The sequence below is a fragment of the Lissotriton helveticus genome, chromosome 9 (genome assembly GCF_964261635.1).
Source record: "Lissotriton helveticus chromosome 9, aLisHel1.1, whole genome shotgun sequence".
In the NCBI taxonomy this organism is placed as follows: domain Eukaryota; kingdom Metazoa; phylum Chordata; class Amphibia; order Caudata; family Salamandridae; genus Lissotriton; species Lissotriton helveticus.
In genome coordinates, this window is record NC_136070.1 from 1,145,587,703 (window position 1) to 1,145,607,768 (window position 20,066).

The following is a 20,066-nucleotide window of genomic DNA, read 5'->3' on the forward strand; positions in this document are numbered from 1 at the left end:
CCTTTGACCTGTATCCATGTCAGTGGAATATATAGGCAAGCATTGGCAAAGCCAACAGGTCTTTCCTTTGTCACCAATTGAGTATGTCAATTGTTTTGTAAGTGCTGTACAGCGTAGGGAGACTCTGCAGCATTATAAAAAAATTGAATATAACATAAAAAAAAGCATGATGACTGTCGTGTCATTCCACTGACACAACATATGCATGCTTCAGAATGGATGCGTGCACAGGCCAAATGATGCAGGCACCATTTGATTTAATTTACTAAAATTACCAATACAAGATGGCAAATGCAGAGGGAAACAACACCAAAGAAGGGAGGGAGAGCAACCTGAAGAATGGTGTGGGAGAGAGAAGTACACGAATGAGGAATGTAAAAAACACAAACAGAAATGAAACAAATCATTGTTTCCTAACAGTGATCAGTGGAAGGACACGAATAAAGAGGCCACAATCCAGGGGTGGGACAGACACAAGATGGACAACGTGGGCCACAAAACAAGAAGCAAGCAAATGAGAGTGCAATAAGGTCAAGTAAAGAAAAGCAATGGATAGACCTTAAGCTCACTTTAGTCATTGGTATAATGACAATATGTCTTTTGCAACCAGACAGCTTGCACTGTCTGATAGGCTTGACCTAAAAATGTATGCAAGAGGGCTTCTCTGGATGAAGATAGAGGTCTTGTTACCAGTGAAAAAGTCACAACCATTTGTACCTTGTATTTTACTGGTTTATTCAGTTCATTCTTCTTCCAGACCCTTTAAGTGAAGAATTCTGAAATGGAGAAAGGCATCCAGTTCAGTTATCTATTTTATTTAAATGTTTTCCACAAACACTGCAGAACAATGGGCATCTGACCTGGGGTAGCATCATATAGCCATGATAGCAAAGCATATGAGGTGCAGTAATTTTGTTCCTACGCGACGAAACACGGGCTTGTGGCACGACCTAAAGACCAGGAACTCTTGGTCGCTATATAGCATACAGTCTGATTACGTAATTAAACTTAGAGGTTTATTCGTACATGTGAGTCTGCCACACTCCAGAACTGAAATAGAATAGTATTAGATGTCCCCTTTGTAACTAAGGGGTTCTGTTTAGAAGGGGCAAATGGAGCCAGAAGTGCATCATCAGTGTGGCAAAACACTGCGACTTCCTATGATAAATAATTTCTGTGCCCCATACATCTGTCAATTTCTAATAACTTTCTGCCATCGCTCGGTATGCATGTCAATTGTCTGACATGACCCGATTGATTCAATGTGGGCTGATATTTGCAGGCTCCATTTTTAAGCTGTGTGTGACCTTTACTTTTTTTATTACCTGAGGCTGGGGACCACATTTTATATGGCCAGTCCCCACAATATTTGGACAGCTGTGCTGTTTGTACAGCACAAATAGGGCTGAGGGTGCATAGACTTTGATTGGTGAGCACAGCCAGGCTAATAACTTCATCAGAGTGTTCATAAGGATAGGAATTCTACATGTATATCCTAATTGAAGTATTTGAAAATGCAATTGATGCTTTTAGAAACTTGCTCACTATGGTAGTAACAGTTGTAGTTAATAAAAACTCTGTTAGATGACCAACTGACCCTGACACTGTCCACTTAAATCTTGTTAACTTGGAAATCAAAGAGATCCTTGAGCAAAATGACAGATGGACTTGTAGGGGCCAATGCAAAATTATGGTCTACGCTGATGACGTGGCAATTGTCACACCCAAACCGACAGAGGCTATAGATCTGGTTGAGGAGGAGGCGCAACTATTTGGAGAAGTATCCGGCTATGCCCTCAACACTACAAAAACACAGATTATTAAAAACAGCAAGATAAATTGCACCGATTACCGGGTGGTGCAAAGTGGAGTATACTTAGGGGTAACAAAAACGCCAGACCTAGATAACCTAGTGGAGTTAAATATATCACCGATAATAAATAAAGCTAAGAAGGATCTAGACAGACTAAATAATATACATTTTTGGATAGCAGGTCGAACCAACATAGTTAAAATGATTCTTCTTCCAAAATGTTTGTAATTATTTAGGGCAATACCCTTAATGTTTGAAGCTAAGTGGTTTAAGGTCCTTGAGCACACGATTTGTATGGGCGCACGGGAAGACTCGAAGGGCGCTCAGATATATGGCGCTGCCGAGGGAGCGAGGGGGGTGGGCCCTTCCTGACTTAAAACTATATTATTGGGCAGCATTCCTTCAATATATGGCAGGTTTGCTTGGAGGGGCAGAGAGCGAAGGGTATGATGAGTTAGGAACTTTGGCGATTTATTCACTAGTATTAGGAGATCAAGCGGAGAATTTAATGTTGAAATTTACAGAGTATAGTTACTTCAAGAGAACTAAATTTAAAACGGTCATGGCTGCTTACAAGATCTGGACCTCCTTTGCGAAAAAATTTGGCCTAGGCAAATACAATGCCTACACTAGATTGAGCAACAACCCTAATTTCCCTGCTGACATATTCTCAGGAGCAGTATTTTCTGAATGGGAAAGCACAGGATTACCAAACTGGGTGATCTGATAGGAGCGCAGGGGGTGATGCAGTTTAATAGCTTACAGGCAATATATGGGCTAGGTGTAAATCAGTACTATAAATATCTGCAAATTAGAAGTTTTATCCGGACAAAAACTGGAGGGTCAGCGGGATTTGCAATGAATTCAATCTTGGAGACTATACAGGCCGGTACAGATTGTACAATCAAAAGATTTTACTCTGAACTAATAGAATACCAAGTAGATGATCTGGGAAAATATGAAGGTAAATGGATGCAAAAGCTGGGGGTAGAGAAGGAAAATTTTCACAGATCACTGAAATTAGGGCAGAAACTACTATGTTCAGCATCACTCCAGGCACAACATTTTAAGACGCTGTACTTTTTGTATTATACCCCATCCAGGGTGGCACAATGGGGAGGGGTAGCTGGTATTACGTGCCCAAGATGTGACAGTACTGAGGCTGATTTAGCTCATATGTTTGCTACTTGTACACATTTAAAAACAACACAAGAGGAAATTGAAGCACTTCTTAAAAGATCACTAATGATAGAAATTATCTTAACACCTTCCGTTGTATTGCTCGGAATAGAAGATAATGTAGGTAAGACTAATCATGAATATTTTATCTTTGTGGCTATGGCTGTCTTAAGACTGTGTATTGCTACAGCATGGTTGGATCGAATACCACCTACGTTCCACCAATGGTTAATGAAATTATTAGCTGCCTTTAATCTGGAGAATGATTCAGAAATCAATTGTGAAGAATTGGCTTGGTAGTTTGGTCTGCCCTGTTCCCATGATGCACTGGGCCAGGGACAGACTAATTTGCATATAGCCAGGTTCTGAGCTGGGATGGGGCAGTGAGATAAATAACGGTGATGGATCAAGCCCTGATCTTTGGACTGGGTAAGAGTGGTCTGCTTAATTCAGACACTCTGTTCATCACCACCCCCTTTTCTGAATCGTTTTTGGCCACTATAGGTGTGGCAGGGTATACTCAGACATGAGTCCCTTTCTCACTGCTCCATCAGGATTCAAGCAAGCCGGGCCGAAGAGGCTGAAATGCCAGAAACCGGTCCCCGGTAGCTTGTCTCCTTTCTGGTGAAGAATTGGCTTGGTAGTTTGGTCTGCCCTGTTCCCATGATGCACTGGGCCAGGGACAGACTAATTTGCATATAGCCAGGTTCTGAGCTGGGATGGGGCAGTGAGATAAATAACGGTGATGGATCAAGCCCTGATCTTTGGACTGGGTAAGAGTGGTCTGCTTAATTCAGACACTCTGTTCATCACCACCCCCTTTTCTGAATCGTTTTTGGCCACTATAGGTGTGGCAGGGTATACTCAGACATGAGTCCCTTTCTCACTGCTCCATCAGGATTCAAGCAAGCCGGGCCGAAGAGGCTGAAATGCCAGAAACCGGTCCCCGGTAGCTTGTCTCCTTTCTGGTGAAGAATTGGCTTGGTAGTTTGGTCTGCCCTGTTCCCATGATGCACTGGGCCAGGGACAGACTAATTTGCATGTAGCCAGGTTCTGAGCTGGGATGGGGCAGTGAGATAAATAACGGTGATGGATCAAGCCCTGATCTTTGGACTGGGTAAGAGTGGTCTGCTTAATTCAGACACTCTGTTCATCACCACCCCCTTTTCTGAATCGTTTTTGGCCACTATAGGTGTGGCAGGGTATACTCAGACATGAGTCCCTTTCTCACTGCTCCATCAGGATTCAAGCAAGCCGTGCCGAAGAGGCTGAAATGCCAGAAACCGGTCCCCGGTAGCTTGTCTCCTTTCTGGTGAAGAATTGGCTTGGTAGTTTGGTCTGCCCTGTTCCCATGATGCACTGGGCCAGGGACAGACTAATTTGCATATAGCCAGGTTCTGAGCTGGGATGGGGCAGTGAGATAAATAACGGTGATGGATCAAGCCCTGATCTTTGGACTGGGTAAGAGTGGTCTGCTTAATTCAGACACTCTGTTCATCACCACCCCCTTTTCTCAATCGTTTTTGGCCACTATAGGTGTGGCAGGGTATACTCAGACATGAGTCCCTTTCTCACTGCTCCATCAGGATTCAAGCAAGCCGGGCCGAAGAGGCTGAAATGCCAGAAACCGGTCCCCGGTAGCTTGTCTCCTTTCTGGTGAAGAATTGGCTTGGTAGTTTGGTCTGCCCTGTTCCCATGATGCACTGGGCCAGGGACAGACTAATTTGCATATAGCCAGGTTCTGAGCTGGGATGGGGCAGTGAGATAAATAACGGTGATGGATCAAGCCCTGATCTTTGGACTGGGTAAGAGTGGTCTGCTTAATTCAGACACTCTGTTCATCACCACCCCCTTTTCTGAATCGTTTTTGGCCACTATAGGTGTGGCAGGGTATACTCAGACATGAGTCCCTTTCTCACTGCTCCATCAGGATTCAAGCAAGCCGGGCCGAAGAGGCTGAAATGCCAGAAACCGGTCCCCGGTAGCTTGTCTCCTTTCTGGTGAAGAATTGGCTTGGTAGTTTGGTCTGCCCTGTTCCCATGATGCACTGGGCCAGGGACAGACTAATTTGCATATAGCCAGGTTCTGAGCTGGGATGGGGCAGTGAGATAAATAACGGTGATGGATCAAGCCCTGATCTTTGGACTGGGTAAGAGTGGTCTGCTTAATTCAGACACTCTGTTCATCACCACCCCCTTTTCTGAATCGTTTTTGGCCACTATAGGTGTGGCAGGGTATACTCAGACATGAGTCCCTTTCTCACTGCTCCATCAGGATTCAAGCAAGCCGGGCCGAAGAGGCTGAAATGCCAGAAACCGGTCCCCGGTAGCTTGTCTCCTTTCTGGTGAAGAATTGGCTTGGTAGTTTGGTCTGCCCTGTTCCCATGATGCACTGGGCCAGGGACAGACTAATTTGCATATAGCCAGGTTCTGAGCTGGGATGGGGCAGTGAGATAAATAACGGTGATGGATCAAGCCCTGATCTTTGGACTGGGTAAGAGTGGTCTGCTTAATTCAGACACTCTGTTCATCACCACCCCCTTTTCTGAATCGTTTTTGGCCACTATAGGTGTGGCAGGGTATACTCAGACATGAGTCCCTTTCTCACTGCTCCATCAGGATTCAAGCAAGCCGGGCCGAAGAGGCTGAAATGCCAGAAACCGGTCCCCGGTAGCTTGTCTCCTTTCTGGTGAAGAATTGGCTTGGTAGTTTGGTCTGCCCTGTTCCCATGATGCACTGGGCCAGGGACAGACTAATTTGCATATAGCCAGGTTCTGAGCTGGGATGGGGCAGTGAGATAAATAACGGTGATGGATCAAGCCCTGATCTTTGGACTGGGTAAGAGTGGTCTGCTTAATTCAGACACTCTGTTCATCACAACCCCCTTTTCTGAATCGTTTTTGGCCACTATAGGTGTGGCAGGGTATACTCAGACATGAGTCCCTTTCTCACTGCTCCATCAGGATTCAAGCAAGCCGGGCCGAAGAGGCTGAAATGCCAGAAACCGGCCCCCGGTAGCTTGTCTCCTTTCTGGTGAAGAATTGGCTTGGTAGTTTGGTCTGCCCTGTTCCCATGATGCACTGGGCCAGGGACAGACTAATTTGCATATAGCCAGGTTCTGAGCTGGGATGGGGCAGTGAGATAAATAACGGTGATGGATCAAGCCCTGATCTTTGGACTGGGTAAGAGTGGTCTGCTTAATTCAGACACTCTGTTCATCACCACCCCCTTTTCTGAATCGTTTTTGGCCACTATAGGTGTGGCAGGGTATACTCAGACATGAGTCCCTTTCTCACTGCTCCATCAGGATTCAAGCAAGCCGGGCCGAAGAGGCTGAAATGCCAGAAACCGGTCCCCGGTAGCTTGTCTCCTTTCTGGTGAAGAATTGGCTTGGTAGTTTGGTCTGCCCTGTTCCCATGATGCACTGGGCCAGGGACAGACTAATTTGCATATAGCCAGGTTCTGAGCTGGGATGGGGCAGTGAGATAAATAACGGTGATGGATCAAGCCCTGATCTTTGGACTGGGTAAGAGTGGTCTGCTTAATTCAGACACTCTGTTCATCACCACCCCCTTTTCTGAATCGTTTTTGGCCACTATAGGTGTGGCAGGGTATACTCAGACATGAGTCCCTTTCTCACTGCTCCATCAGGATTCAAGCAAGCCGGGCCGAAGAGGCTGAAATGCCAGAAACCGGTCCCCGGTAGCTTGTCTCCTTTCTGGTGTAGAATTGGCTTGGTAGTTTGGTCTGCCCTGTTCCCATGATGCACTGGGCCAGGGACAGACTAATTTGCATATAGCCAGGTTCTGAGCTGGGATGGGGCAGTGAGATAAATAACGGTGATGGATCAAGCCCTGATCTTTGGACTGGGTAAGAGTGGTCTGCTTAATTCAGACACTCTGTTCATCACCACCCCCTTTTCTGAATCGTTTTTGGCCACTATAGGTGTGGCAGGGTATACTCAGACATGAGTCCCTTTCTCACTGCTCCATCAGGATTCAAGCAAGCCGGGACGAAGAGGCTGAAATGCCAGAAACCGGTCCCCGGTAGCTTGTCTCCTTTCTGGTGAAGAATTGGCTTGGTAGTTTGGTCTGCCCTGTTCCCATGATGCACTGGGCCAGGGACAGACTAATTTGCATATAGCCAGGTTCTGAGCTGGGATGGGGCAGTGAGATAAATAACGGTGATGGATCAAGCCCTGATCTTTGGACTGGGTAAGAGTGGTCTGCTTAATTCAGACACTCTGTTCATCACCACCCCCTTTTCTGAATCGTTTTTGGCCACTATAGGTGTGGCAGGGTATACTCAGACATGAGTCCCTTTCTCACTGCTCCACCAGGATTCAAGCAAGCCGGGCCGAAGAGGCTGAAATGCCAGAAACCGGTCCCCGGTAGCTTGTCTCCTTTCTGGTGAAGAATTGGCTTGGTAGTTTGGTCTGCCCTGTTCCCATGATGCACTGGGCCAGGGACAGACTAATTTGCATATAGCCAGGTTCTGAGCTGGGATGGGGCAGTGAGATAAATAACGGTGATGGATCAAGCCCTGATCTTTGGACTGGGTAAGAGTGGTCTGCTTAATTCAGACACTCTGTTCATCACCACCCCCTTTTCTGAATCGTTTAATCTGGAGAAGGCAATCTATGCAAGGAGGGGTGTAAGAGGAAAGAAACTTGGAAAAGAAATATGGGACCATATACAGAGATGGAAGGAGAGAGACCCGGGGTAGGTTAGAAAATAAGGTCCTGTTCTAATTTATTTATTTATTTAATTTTTTTTTTCTTTGCTCCTTGATTTGTCATCATCTGTATCTCATTTCTCTTTGTGTTGTTACTTTTTTTTGCAAACCTTGCATGTTAAATTGTATTGAATCTTATGTGCTCTGTACAACAAAAATGGGGGGGAAAAATCCAAATAAATATATCAAAAAAAAACGAAAAATAACATTAAATATCAAAATTAACCTAAGCTATTGATACTCCATGCTAATTAAGTCTCAGTTCACTACTAAGGAGTAATTTTATGTGGCCACTTTAACCAGTCCAAACCACACTTCTAAATAAGGATTTGAATGTAATTCTGCTGCTCAACAGTTGTACCTCATATTATATGTTCTTCTGTATTTTTGATTTGTGTCCTCTCACATTGTTATGCATAATATGTCTTTAGAATGTAAAATTAGCAAAAACAGTAATGTTTCCTAATTTATGAAGCTCAGGAATGGAGAACACAAAGATCAAGAAAAGAAATGGACAACAAGCTGTTGTTTAATATCACCAAGAACAGAGGGTACTTAGATCAAAGAAGGGTATTGTTAAATTTGGTTGCCCTTAGTAAAATTGTGTGAAGCCAAAATTGAGGACACGGAGGCCATGAAATATCAAGTGATAAGGGAGTAAGTGATCAGAAAGTTGTGAAGAGCATACACTTACTATGCTCAACAAGTGAAATGTTACTTGGACGCACACACAAAAAATTGCAATGCTGCTAAAGACAATGGGATATATGGACTACTTGCGACCCAACAGTGTATTAGCAGTTAATTGAAGACCACATGGGGAAGAGAACAAAAGATGCAGAACAGCTGTAGTTAGGGCATGGTACATTAAGGACATGCAGAATATGAAAATAGTTGATTTAACTTTTCTCATATTGTAGACGGCACATCTAGTACTATTAATATTAGCTTGCACAAAAATGTTGTCAAGTGCTGTGTATACAGATCCTCCTAGATTTCATGTGCCAGAGTGCATTTCAATGTGAAGAACAAAACTTTATATGTAGTGCCTATGATATTTTCTACTTACTGTTACTTTAAAGAAACCTTTTTTAATCCACCTGCTTTAAAAATGTGACAATGGGACTTGTATTCATCATTGTATCTTGCTGTTGAATAGTAAACATTTGTTTTCCATTGTCCCATCTGTCTTTCCCTAACTCATTTTGACACAGTTCCATGAAATTATTGGCTATTTCAGTTTGGTTGCTTATACATAAATATACTGTTTTTGAGTGCTAGTTCCCATCTGTCCTGAGACTGATACTTTTGCACTTCTGAAAGAACTGGAAACCCATGCCTTCATGCAGCTTGTAGCTATTGTAAAGACATTTCTCTGACCTCAACAAAAGAGGCTCAGTGACCTACTATCCCACCCATTGTTTATTACCCAGCTCCTCCAGCCTCAATTAAAGACACTGTTCCTCATTATTGTGCCTATCATTATGGCAATCCACTGATGTACACAGTTTAGAACCAGTCCAGAAACATTTCCCACTTGCTTGTACAATGCACTCTTACTTTTCTGTATGTACCTTGTAAGCACCTATTTATACAAAGCTACAAACATAACCTTGGCATCCTAGATATATATGTAGTTTATATTTTGCATATTGTCTTGTTTTATGACTACAAACGTAGGTGTAACAAGGACTCCTAAAAGTTAGCCCACATGAAAGTTCTGTAACTATCTATTGTGTTGTGCAAAATAGTTCTGCACATACTTACTAAAGATTTCCTTACAGGTTTATAAGGACAGGAAAGAAAAACCGAGTATGGATATATCTTCCATATTTGATAGTGGCTTCATCACAGATATTGCTGCCAAGTACCTGCTTTCCAGTCATAAATCTAAGAAAGGCCAAATGTCTCAGGTTAGTCCGTGCTAATAGTTAGGAAAGAAAACATGTTTTCCCTAACCTTTCCCTTGTAGCCAAGTTTCCTTTTTTAGTACATAGTGCCGTGTAGGAAGTATTGTAAATTCCCAATATTGTTATTTATTTTTGTAGGTAGCAGAATGAGTGACAATATTATCTGCTTTGTCCTTGTACTCCCATGTAAATCATCCCTTAAGCTTTCAATAGGAAAGTAAACATTTTGTATTTTAGTTTACTGATTCCGAGTACAAACCTTTGTAATTGATCGTTGCCTAGTGAATTACTAGTGGCTGATATCATGTTACACTCCTATTGATTTCCTTCTACATTACATAGATGTTTATGGACACTCTTAGAAGAATCCCATAAGTCTCCTATTTAAGGCCCAAAACGTACTTCTCCTACATTTTGCTAATTTGCCTCCTCATCTTCTTCAAGAAACATTTAGGAATCCCTTACAATTGTTATACAGATCACTGAGATTTTTTTACCATAGTTTTATTTATCGACCAGCTTTGCCAAAAGTCTCAATTAAAAACAAAAACATGGTTTGAGTGAGACAAGACTTTAGCAAGCTCATATGTAATCTCTCTCTCTATCAGCATATGCAGGGAGGATGAGGTGGTGCTGGAACACTGCTGGCTACACAAGGACACAATGGATGCTTCATTGGAAATATAAACACACCCAGTGCTTCATTATCTTCAAATAATCATTTACTCATTTTCAGTTTGTCACTACTTGGAAGAATATGTGTTTATTTTGTTTGTGGATTTGTATACTGTGAGTCAGACCCACCAAGGTACTTTACATGGGAAAGGGAAGTGTATACAGAACCAAACAGTTGTTTGTCTGTCGGGATGGGCACTGTATATCGCAGCACACAGAGGGTAAACAGAAGAATGAACATGTCAGAGATGAGTCAGTAACATAAGGATAGCATCTATAAATCGTAGAACAGAACAGAGCAAAATCACTAGATCGATATTTTCATTTAGATTTGGCTTTGTAATAATAGTACTTGAGTTGCCTCTATAAGATGAAACCATCCTGTTTGTGGAGGGCGTAGTTGCAGACTCTGGGACTACCCCTTAGCAAAGCTTCTTTTAGAGTCTTTCATTTCTTGAGAGTTTGCAATCCATGAAGACTAGCAGTTTTACCAGATAAATAGTTTCAAGAGTTGTCATAAATAGCTTTCTAGACAATGCATGCTGGCTTTAATTACCTTCTTGCTTCTATGTGAAGCCAGTGCAAAGTGATTGGGACTGGGTTATATAGTAACATCATCTGATTCCAGAATTCAGACGTGCAGCAGTGTAATAAATTGGGTAATTGGTTACGGTGGTAGAAGCCACACCCAAATAACAACCACAATCCATGACGGGTTGAACTACAAAAGTCACTTTAAGGTAAAGTGCAAAGTATTCCTGCAGTCCTCAAACAGTAATAAAGGGAAAATACAACAAAAGAAAAAATCCCCAAATAATTAAGAAAAATAGAATACATTTTAATAAATACAATGATCCCAGAACAACAATACTCCAATTAGTATAACTGGAGACATGCAATTTCAAAGTTTCAGGTAAAAATTGAGCCTAGAAGCACAAAGCGCTATTTGTAGTCATTTGGTTGCATTAGACTGGGGGAAAGTCACAAGTGCATGTTGACTGCGATGGGTCGGATACAGGGACCAGGTTAGTCCCACTGAAAAGTTACCTTCTCAGTCTGGTGCAAAGTGTTCCGTTCACAATGGAGGAAGTCATGGGGAGCAGAGAGAAAGTTGCAGATGGTCATCGCTGTAGCACAAAGAGCAGGTCGGGCATCATGGGCTTTTGTCATGTTGTGTAAAGAGCTGTTTGGGTATCGCAGGTGATCATTGTTGGAGCTTTGCATTTGGGGGTCACTGTGGGCTATCGTTTATGCCAGCCGTCCAGGACCTGGGGGCACCTCCGAAGAATCAGGAACACACTCCAGCAGAGGCCAGAAGGGCTCAGGAAAGTACAGTTGCAGGTCCAATGCAGCAGGTCAGCTAGGCCTTTGCAACAATGCCTCTGAAGCTTCTGATCTCCCTGTAGCTCACACAGTAGGTCAGCAAACTGACCCTTGGATTCACTCAGAATAGTCTGTGTGTAAATAGCATATCTCTGTCTGATCCCAAGTTGCCACTTATTAAATGATTAAATGTAATAAGGGATCCTAGTGTTAATCGTTTTGAGAGATGGGCCTTGGAACATTGAAAAAAGACTTTAGGAGTTTTTCATTGCCAAGGCTACTTTATTGGGCAGCACAATGAGTGTTGCAGCCCACTAGTAGCATTTAATATACAGGCCCTGGTATATATAGTACAATTTATCAGGAACTTATAAAATAAATGTGCCAGTCAGGTATATGCCAATTGTACCAGGTTTTAGGGAGAGAGCACACACACTTTACCACAGTTTCACAGGGGAAAAATGCACAGAGTCCTAATACAAACAAAAATGGGTTCAGCAACAGAAGGAAAAATATGGAGCAAAAAGGGCCAGATCCAACAATCGGCATTAATTGTTGCTTTCAAAGACCAAGATAGATTTTAGAGTTACCTGTTGAAAAGGTAGTTGCATTACTAGGCCTTGGAAAGTTAATGCCTGCACAACAGTAGAGAAGTGTTCTGCTGGAACGCAAGACTTCCTGCATAGAAGGATATTCATTTAGCAATGCGCTCTTTTCGCTGAAGCCTTGGTGTGTGATTTAGATTGCAGTTTTTGCCAGTATTAAACAAGAGGGGAGCAGTTTGAAGCAGGGATGAGGGGAACTCAATTTTCTGAAGGTTTAATGTGAGGTGGTACTGCAGGGTTTAGAAATCTACTCCCTTTTCTTGTTTTGTACGTGTTTACTTCCATTTGTCTGTGATCCGACTCTAATGTGACGGGTTCACTATGTTGATATTATCTCCACACCCTCCTGATCAGAATCCCTTTTTATTCACTATTAGTACTGTTACAGAACTGCTCTCTAGAACAATTAACCCACGTCCAGATGTATTATAAAGTCATGCAGTGCAATGCAACTAGACAACTTGTTTTGCTGAAGTGAGCTGACTGACAGCGTGAGAGCAGGAATAAAAAATATCTAAGAAGTTATAACACTTTCCTGCTCTTTCCCTGTGCTGGTGCATTGAGGGCTTCCTAGGGCCAATGCAGGCACTCTTGCACCATGGTGCAATAGTGCCTGATGTACAGTCAGGATTGTTTTTGTGCAGGAAGGGGCACCTACCTGCACAAAAACAATCCTCAGGGGCATTTTCCTCTTTCTACATGTGCTGTATTGTGCATGAAATTACAAGAAGAAATAAAGATATTTTTCATTGTTACACCTCTATTGGGAAGGTATAGCATTGTGATGAATTCCCAGGTTTACTAGACTTAGTAAATCTGGGAATGTGCCAAAATTCATGGGTGGATGTGTGAGAACACCCACACTCCACCCATGGAATGCCTTCCCAAAGCAGAGTAACCCAGGGCAGCGACTTGCACTGCCTTGCGGTACTCTAGATATACTAAGCTACAAAGAGCCACGGTAGGTGGCTATGCATGGCTTAGTAAATCTGACTTAAGCCCTTGCGTTGCCTTGCATCACCTTACGTGATGCAAGGACAGCTCAAGCACTAGATAAATCTGGCACTAAGTATCTAGTATATACCAGTTTCTAGTATGTAGACAGATTTGATTGGCTGAGGGTAAACATTCTGGTTTTATGAAGAAAACTGGGTTAATCTATTCCATATTGCCATTTAAGCGTTTTGTTCATTTTTCTATAGCTTTTCCTAACTCTTCCAAACCCATCATGCAGCACACATAAGTATGATTGTCAATGTGCAAAAATGCTAGAGGAAGTTACTTCATGCAATCTTTTATCTGCAACAACATCAACTGATAACCCGTTCTTCCACCCCAGGATCTCCCTCTGCAGCTAGAAGCAAACTAGAGAAAGTAAACATGGCTTTAATAGTCCTGTTTATTTTGTATACTTTCCATAACTTTGAAGAGCTCTGTGATCTCTGAGATTAGGGGCAGCTAGGGCATTACGAGGGGTACCAAAAGGCAAGCCAGGGGCAGCAACTCATACCCGCAGATGGTGAACAGACATAATATCGACCTCAAAAAAATCGACTGGACATAATATCGAGGTAAAAATATAGACTAGACAAAATATCGACCAGACATAATATAGACTACAAAAATATCGATTACTATCGATATTAATAGCCAAAACATCGAATCAAAAATATAGACTAGACATAATATCGACTAGATAGAATATAGACAACAAAAATATCGAAAATAAGGTAAGTGTTTTATAATTTGTAATAATTGTGTAATATAAATCTGTAGCGGGTTGTGGGTTTATAGGGGAATAGGGTGGAAAGTAATTTAAATATAATTAATTAAATCTGTAATATAATAGTAATTGTTAATTAATTATTAATTGTTAATTAATTAAAATATAATTGGTAATTAATAATAATTGCTTAATTGATCAATAATTACATTTTCGTAAAAAATATTTTCTGTAGCGGGTTGTGGGTTTATAGGGGAATAGGGTGGGAAGTAATTTAAATATAATTAATTAAATATGTAAAATAATTATAATTGTTAATTAATTATTAATTGGTAAATAATTAAAAATTAATTGAAAAATAATTATAATTGAATAATTGATAAATCATTATTTTTTACTAAATTATTTTTTGTAGCGGGTTGTGAGTTTATAGGGGAATAGGGTGGGAAGTAATTTAAATAATTAAATAAGCAAATTAATAATAATTGTTAATTAATTATTATTTGGTAAATAATTAAAATATAATTGGTAATTAATTATAAATATTTAATTAATAAATAAATAATATTTAGTAAATTAATTTCTGTAGTGGGTTGTGAGTTTATAGGGGGATAGGGTGCGAAGTAAGTTAATATTAATTAATTAAATATGTTAATTAATTAAAATTGTTAATTAATTAATAATTGACCATTAAATAAAATTTACTTGGTAAATAAAAGTAATTGGTATTGGAAATTAAATTTAATTGGTAATAATATTTCTAATAATTATATTTATTTAAGTTTTTTTTCTTTTTGCTACTGTTGCACTTACTAGAGTTGGAATAGTAATTCTAACCCCTACGCTATCCAACGCTTTCCCTGCTGTTGCACCCACTGGAGTTGGAATAGTAATTTTAACCCCTACGCTATTCAGCGCTTTCCCTACTGTTGCACCCACTGGAGTGGGAATAGTAATTTTAACCCCTACGCTATCCAGCGCTTTCCCTACTGTTGCACCCACTGGAGTGGGAATAGTAATTTTAACCCCTACGCTATCCAGCGCTTTCTCTACTGTTGCACCCACTGGAGTGGGAATAGTAATTTTAACCCCTACGCTATCCAGCGCTTTCCCTACTGTTGCGCCCACTGGAGTGGGAATAGTAATTTTAACCCCTACGCTATCCAGCGCTTTCCCTACTGTTGCACTCACTGGAGTGGGAATAGTAATGTTTACCCCTACGCTATCCAGCGCTTTCCCTACTGTTGCACCCACTGGAGTGGGAATAGTAATTTTAACCCCTACGCTATCCAGCACTTTCCCTACTCTTGCACCCACTGGAGTAGGAATGGTAATTTTAACCCCTACGCTATCCAGCGCTTTCCCTACTGTTGCACCCACTGGAGTGGGAATAGTAATTTTAACCCCTACGCTATCCAGCGCTTTCCCTACTGTTTCACCCACTGGAGTGGGAATAGTAATTTTAACCCCTACGCTATCCAGCGCTTTCCCTACTGTTGCACTCACTGGAGTGGGAATAGTAATTGTTACCCCTACGCTATCCAGCGCTTTCCCTAATGTTGCACCCACTGGAGTGGGAATAGTAATTTTAACCCCTACGCTATCCAGCGCTTTCCCTACTGTTGCACCCACTGGAGTTGGAATAGTAATTTTAACCCCTACGCTATCCAGCGCTTTCCCTACTGTTGCACCCACTGGAGTGGGAATAGTAATTTTAACCCCTACGCTATCCAGCGCTTTCCCTACTCTTGCACCCACTGGAGTGGGAATAGTAATTTTAACCCCTACGCTATCCAGCGCTTTCCCTACTGTTGCACCCACTGAAGTGGGAATAGTAATTTTAACCCCTACGCTATCCAACGCTTTCCCTACTGTTGCACCCACTGGAGTGGGAATAGTAATTTTAACCCCTACGCTATCCAGCACTTTCCCTACTCTTGCACCCACTGGAGTGGGAATAGTAATTTTAACCCCTACGCTATCCAGCGCTTTCCCTACTGTTGCACCCACTGGAGTGGGAATAGTAATTTTAACCCCTACGCTATCCAACGCTTTCCCTACTGTTGCACCCACTGGAGTGGGAATAGTAATTTTTACCCCTACGCTATCCCACGTTTTCCCTACTGTTGCTCCCACTGGAGTGAGAATAGTAATTGTTACCCCTACGCTATCCAACGCTTTCCCTACTGTTGCACTCATTGGAGTTGGAATAGTAATTTTTACCCCTACGCTATCCAACGCTTTCCCTACTGTTGCACCCACTGGAGTGTGAATAGTAATTTTAACCCCTACGCTATCCAGCGCTTTCCCTACTGTTGCACGCACTGGAGTGGGAATAGTAAATTTTACCCCTTCACTATCCAACGTTTTTGCTACTGTTGAACTCACTATAGTTGTAACAATACATTTTAACCATTTTGCTATGCTACGGTAAAAATGTTATATATGTTTATTTAATAATATGTTTATATATATATATATATATATATATATATATATATATATATATATATATATATATATATACGCTCCAAAAATCCAGGAAAATAATTCCTCAAGGAAAGTAGCACACACAGGGGAGGTTCCATAAAGATTTATTGCAGGAACCAACAGCAACGACGCGTTTCGCCTTGGGGCTTTGTCAAGGCCCCAAGGTGAAACGCGTCGTTGCTGTTGGTTCCTGCAATAAATCTTTATGGAACCTCCCCTGTGTGTGCTACTTTCCTTGAGGAATTATTTTCCTGGATTTTTGGAGCGTATTTAAAGTACGGGCACACCCCCGTTTGGTGTGCACCCACTCGTGAGTGCAACTAGTTGGTGTTCTGAAGCTTTTATATATATATATATATATATGTATTATTTTTGGTGATATACTTTTTTTTATTTATATTAATTATTTATTAATATTACATTTATTTAATCATTTTTTCTAAGTTTATATTAAATATATTTATTATTATATTAGTTTTAACTTAATTTAAAGACATTTAAAAAAATCGATATTTTGACAGCCTATATTTTTGTAAGTCGATATTTTGGAGTCGATATTTTAGTACTTACCTGTTTGAAGATAGGCAGTCGATATTTTGTCCCTCGATATTTTAGACTCGATATTCTGGTATCTCGATATTTTTGAGGTCGATATTATGTCAGGGATCCCCTGCAGATATCCATAATTAACGTCCTAGAAATTGGCCCTTCCTTGTCTCGATTTCCTAGTCAGACTATTACTTCGCACCACAGTTGAAGATCAGGGGTGTGTGCATAGGTTTCACTATATATTTGCCTACCTTTACTTTGCAGATTTTCCTGCTTTATCTACATCTTCACACTTGTGTACTTTTTTCTCGTAATTGTAAGTTCTGATCACGTTGTGAGGACATACCTCTCTTAGCTTTTTCACATGACTATTACAAAATCATTTTGTATGTGAATTCATAGCTTGCTTATTTTCAGCTCTCAACATAAAATTCATTGAGTTAGAAAATTAAATCAACATTCGGGTAACTTTAGTATTAAGTTTGAACATTCTTAAATGCATTTTCTGCTTATATTAAGGATGTAAGTATTTAAATACAAATATATAAAGTAACTTGCAAGAGAACATATAAAAACATTGCTTTGAAATACCTTCCATATCATCTCCAATCCCTGATGACAGTCACTGAAGTAAAGTTCTCATTTCTTTTTACTTATAATGATTTTTAGACCATCTAGACCCCTATTGTGGAAACTGGGGCTGTTTTCCCCAAACTGAATCTCTTTTTGCAACACTGGCATAGTTTGGCTTCTATAATACACAGTGAACTGCTGGGCTTTCTTTGCTGAATGTTTTGTGATTTTCTCAGTGGAAATGAGGAAATTCCAGGTAGTCTCAGCACATCTCATCCTATTAAAGAGTATGTAGTGTTTTGCAATGCAGCTACTTGGAAGTGTGCAGAATGTTGATCAGTCATATGTTGGCTGTTCTATTTTCAGTGTTTATTTCTTGTGGATTTCAGTGATGTTGTCTCAGTGTTTTCCAAACTTTTTGAAAACTGTATGCATGAGATTTTATTCATCTGCCTGTTCCCCAAAACTGACAAACACTGTTTTGGGGAACAAAACATTTAGGTGTCGATTCCGATCCGGTAAAATCCCCGTCCGTACGAATCGTATCCGGAGCCGTTTCCGTACGACTCGTACGGACGCCGTACGACCGGACGATTCCGATCCCGATCGGCCGACCAGGACGCGATTCGTACGGTACACGTCGATTCGTACGGAAAAGCGCACGATCACCTACACACCGTACGGCGCGTACCCCCCATGATCGCAGGGGTACCCGCCGTACCCCTGTGAGCATGCGGGGTACGTGCCGTACACCCAGCGTACATGGGGTACGTGCCGTACACCCACCGTACATGGGGTACGGTGCGTACCCCATGTACGCTGGGTGTACGGCACGTACCCCGCATGCTCACAGGGGTACGGCGCGTACCCCTGCAATCATGGGGGGTACGTGCCGTACCCGGGGGGGGCGTTCCGTACCTTTTTCGGCACGAACTCTGCGTGTACAACTGTTTTCAGCTCCCGAAGGAAAAGGGTCGTACGGTGCGTACCCGACACGAATCGTACTTGCTGGGTCGTAAAAACCAGCCGCGAACCGTAGTGATGTCGCGTACAGCGGGTTCCGAGTGAGACTCGTACGGAGATTTGATTCGTACGGAGTCCTGTACGACTCGTACGGAGTTCGCCTCCTGGTACGGATCGTACTTCATCGTACGTACGGGACGTTTACGGGTACGATTCGTACGGGCAAAAAACGCTCCGTACGACGATTCGGAGCGCATTTTACCGGATCGGAATCGACCCCTTAGTATTTTCCTGTAATACAGGGTATGTATTGTCTTCCTGTTGGAAGTGTGTCCAATTGGCTTATGTTAGACAGTTTTAAGCATAAAAAGTCTATGTATTGTACCCTCACTCACATTGCATTACCATCTTTCACATCTCATTACCTCGCACACTCACTATGTCACAACTATGCCTGGTTTCAGGACTATCAATAGAGTAAAAAAATATGAGTGGCAATTTTTAAAGTTTTGAAAAGAAATTCCTGGACAAAGTTGTGGGTCAATCGCCTAATTCTTATTGAATATTATAACATTGCAGGGGTAGTCAACCCTGCCAATAGCATAGCCCCTTGCGGAAACATTAACATTTTAAATTACACCAAATAAATTTGTATCCCTGCAGTGTAAGGCACCTGAAACGTAATGCTTTAAGAACACGCTTTTCTACTCTCTTTACATGACTACATTAAGGTGCTGCTGCTGTTGTTTGGACATTCAGAGCTGCCAAGTGTTCCCATGGCAAATGTCTCATTTTAAATCAGTCCTAGCCTTTTTAACAGATATCAGATTGTATTCTGGAAGCTGTAATTTTCTGTTAACATTGTAACTATGGGCTCAGAAACCACAGCAGTAAAGTGAAGTTGGGTAAAAAGTCAGTATTAGCTGGATATTGTATTGTAGTTCAGATAGACTTAAAACAATATTTAGAAATACAGATACAGGGTGTTCTAGATGTAATGGATTAGATAAATGGGAACATATATTTGGTCAAGTAAGGCAAGTTTCATTGAACCCATTGAGTCAGCATTACTGTTAGCTACAGAAACCTTAAGGTGCTGTGCAGATGGAGGTCAAACCGCAGCTTTGATATTGCAAGACCTCAGCGCAGTCTTCAACACTGTATCCCACGGCCTACTGAATCAGGGGCTTGAGAGGTGCAGTGTCGAAGGTAGTGCACTATGGTGATTGGCCTCCTTCCTACAAAATTTAACTTTTCATGTCCCCCAAAGACCTTTAGGGGCAGCTTTACAAGAAACTGACGCATCTGTAAAGATGCGTCAGATTCCCTGCGCCAGCCTGTGATACCCTTGAGCCACCATGGATGCACCTTATTTACAATATGGCGCACCATGGCGCAAGGATTGACAGATGCATCAGAAATTCTGACGCATATGTTAGCCTAAAAGTCACGAATTGCTGAAGTCATGTCGCAAGCAAGACGCAACTCCAGCAATGCATGTTGAGGCCTATACTTATTGTACTGCGTCAC

At 41.7% G+C, this 20,066-nt stretch overlaps 1 protein-coding gene across 1 annotated transcript in view; it reads left to right on the forward strand.

The window, feature by feature from the left end:
• ERC2 (ELKS/RAB6-interacting/CAST family member 2) overlaps positions 1–20,066 on the forward strand; it is a 2,322,684-nt gene that overhangs the window by 1,837,212 nt on the left and 465,406 nt on the right. The window lies entirely within an intron of this gene.